At 51.3% G+C, this 3207-nt stretch overlaps 1 protein-coding gene across 1 annotated transcript in view; it reads left to right on the top strand.

The window, feature by feature from the left end:
- The window catches only part of TEKT5 (tektin 5), a 51763-nt gene that overhangs the window by 884 nt on the left and 47672 nt on the right, over nt 1-3207 (top strand). The gene's annotated exons all lie outside the window — the stretch shown is intronic.

The raw sequence follows: 3207 nt of genomic DNA, 5'->3' as shown, positions 1-3207 counted from the left end.
CTGCCCTGCAGCTGCCGTGCTCCACTTCCTCTGACTGCAGACCCAGGTGACAGGCACCTTGCAGGCAGTTTGAGCTGCATTAGGCCATAGGATCCGTTTTTAAGGTAAAAGTGTAATCTTAGTCAATTCATGACAATCCCCAGTCAAATCGGGGTTTCTCAGACTGAATCGAATTTTCTTTTCTCCTTGGAATTACATCAAAGTTGCAAGGTTTTCATCAAGACACAGTGTGCATGTGTGTGCACGCATGTACACATATGGATGCGTATGTCCTGGTCCTCAGAGTGCGTACTTAAAATAATTTTTATTGTTATCCATAACGTGTATCTTCTCCAAGCATAGTGTTTTATTTATTCTCTCTCGCTATACACTACCAGTAGGCCGTAGGCCCCACTGGGGCAGACTTGTGTCTGTTTCGCCACCAACATGTCCAGGGCTGATACTCTGCTGCAGGGCGCCCTGCGTCTGTGGTCCTTAGTGCTGAGTGGCTGTTGTCTAGACCAAATTTCAAATGTAATTCCAGCCTAGGATATGGTACAGCGCACAGTAAGCACTTATTAAATGCTGAATAAATATCTAAATGTGGGGCCTTCCTGACACTTTCCTAGTGCCCCCATGTCCAGTCATGTCCTGGATCAGTTGATTTTCCCATCATATGAGAGGGCTGGAGAGAGACATATCAGGCTGTTGTAGTCTCAAATTAATGCCAGAGGGACCCAGCTCCGGCCCTCCTTCTCTGCCACCTGTAGCCTGTGGTGTCCGCCCTGCTCGCAGGCGGTTTCATGTTTCCCATTATCGTAGGCTCTTGCATACAAGAATTTCTTTGCCAGTGTCACTGGGGGCAGGGGGGGGGGGAACAGAGCAAAGGGCAAACGTGTTAACTGTGACTGTCCCCTTTTATCAGGGAATGTCTGTTTTTCCTGAAGGTCCATTATGTGTTTCCATTTTTATCCTATTTGCCAGAGCACACTTGGGCTCCCTGGCTGCAGAGGAGTCTGGGTAAGCGAATAGTTTTCACCATGTCCTGAGAAAATCACGGCCGAGGTTTGAGTGGGCTCCAGTGGTAAGGAACCAGCAGCAGCTCTTCATGCTGTGGGAACTGATCTTGGCCATTCAGGGAGATATTGTGCTGCTCCCTGGAGCATGCGGGGACTCAGGGCCTCCTGCCCTGCAGCTTTTTCTGCCCCACGCCGGGTGTGGGAACTTCTGGAGACGTCCAGCTTCCCTTTGCCCTGGAGACATGGCATGGGTTCCCCCACTTTTGGATTCCCAGACCCATGCCAGTGGTAGTGGTGCTTCAGTGCTCCTGGCTCCCCCACAGGAGGAGGTGCAGAGCTGCTTCTCAGGGCCCCGCAGCAGCATCCCACTCCTATGCTTCTCACTCCCAGGCCCCTCTAGGAAGCCCAGCTCTGCCGGTCACATGGGGCCTCCTTAGATCAGCTACATGGCATATGGCACAGGGACCAGAGACATCTCGGTTCTAACCACTTCTCTCTATCTCCAGAGCTGCCACTTCAGTCCAGGCAGCCTCTCACTGGACAACGGAGACCACCTGTTTCCTGGGCTCTCAACTCCTGTTCCCTTCTGGCCTGTTCTCTGCACAGCAGCCAGAGAGGCCCTTCTAAAGCGGTTCCCTTCACTACTTCTCAGAAGTGAATGTCTTAGTTCCTGAATTCCTCTACCCTTCATCCATAGCCCTGTTCCTGCTCGTGCTCCAACCTCATCTTCCTCTTCTCCAGTCCCAACGGCTGCCTGCGTGTTCCTCCCGTGACTTCAGGGCCTTTGCACCTGCAGTTCCATCTTCCAGACACATTATTCCCATTCACCTTGCATCTCTGCTGCTCATGATGCAGTCTGTGTCTTCAGAGAATCCCACCCTGCTGGTTACTCACTGCCTGCCCACCTCACCCTGATTATATTCACTGCACCACTTATCGCAGTGGGAAATAGCAACTTTTCTTTTTTGAAAAAGATGTGCCTGTGTGTGTGTTTCTTTATTCATGATGGAGTGCAAGCATGTGCACGAGAGCAAGAGAGAGAGGGGGACAAGTACTCACCATAGGGTCCGGTCAGCTAGCCCTCTCGCCTGTTAGATCTTGGGCACTCGCACATGCCTGGTGTATCTCTGACTGACCAGGCTGGGGGTTCAAACTGTGGTCACAACGTGGGATCCAGCTTCTCTTGAGCAGCATGTTACTGCTGAGTCCGGGAACCAGCCCATCAAGTGTCTTTATATGTGTTCCTTCCCTCTGTTAGAATGCAGGCTGCGTGATAGCAGGGACTCTGTCTGTCCGGTTCATTGTGCTACCCCCAGCACCTTGATGGAGCATGACTCAGAGAAGGGACTCAGCAAATTCTTGTGGGATGAGTCAACAAATCTCTCTCCTTCCTGAGTTCCAGATGCATTTGCATCTCAGCATCCAGATGCCAATGCAGTCCTGCTTCCATCCCACTCCCATGCTCTTTGTGACGTCACAGTCTGGTGACCAATCACATTCTCCACCTCTCCTATTGCAGACATGCACCCAGCGACCCTGTCTTCTCTTCTCTGCTGGGGTCTCCACAGTGGTTGCAAGGCCTGTGGCTGTGTGGCAGGGTTGCCTGGGTCTCACTTGGCCCTAATCACTTTCCAAAATTCCCCCTCCATTTGGAGATCTCCAAAGAGGGGTGTTCACATATATTCATGGGTAACATTTGCAAACAGTGTACTGAATGCTTTCCACTTGCCAAGCTGTCTTACTCTGTACAACAAACATGTAAGACAGACACCAGTGTGGCACCCATCTGCAGATGAGGAAACAGAGGATCAGAGAGGTTACGTAACTTGTCCAAATGCACACTAGGAAGTAGCAAGGCCTGGATTTGAACTCAGGAGAGAGGCTGCAGAGGTTGTGACAGCCATACCTTTTTATCTAAAGTTACAGTGGAGTCTGACTCTGCTTACTCTTATAATTTGGGAAGGCTTGGGAGAAGCCTGTAGGGATTATGGGGGGAGAGGTTGTTAGCCCCCCAGACTTGAGTACTTGCTTTCTCTCCATGGCCCCATCTCGTGACTCATTGACCATGGCATCCCACAGTCCTCATGGAGGGAGAAGGGGAGGCAGAAGACCACACACACGCAGTGACAAGGCCACAGGTGACTCCAAGATTATTGGAGAAGAGGACAGAGTGTGGCAGAGGTGGGCCACCTCCACTCAGGGTCTCCAA

This window comes from Tupaia chinensis, unplaced genomic scaffold (assembly GCF_000334495.1).
Source record: "Tupaia chinensis unplaced genomic scaffold, TupChi_1.0 Scaffold000182_1, whole genome shotgun sequence".
In the NCBI taxonomy this organism is placed as follows: Eukaryota; Metazoa; Chordata; class Mammalia; order Scandentia; family Tupaiidae; genus Tupaia; species Tupaia belangeri.
The sequence above is the reverse complement of the archived record's forward strand: the minus strand, read 5'-3'. Positions and strand labels throughout refer to the sequence as shown.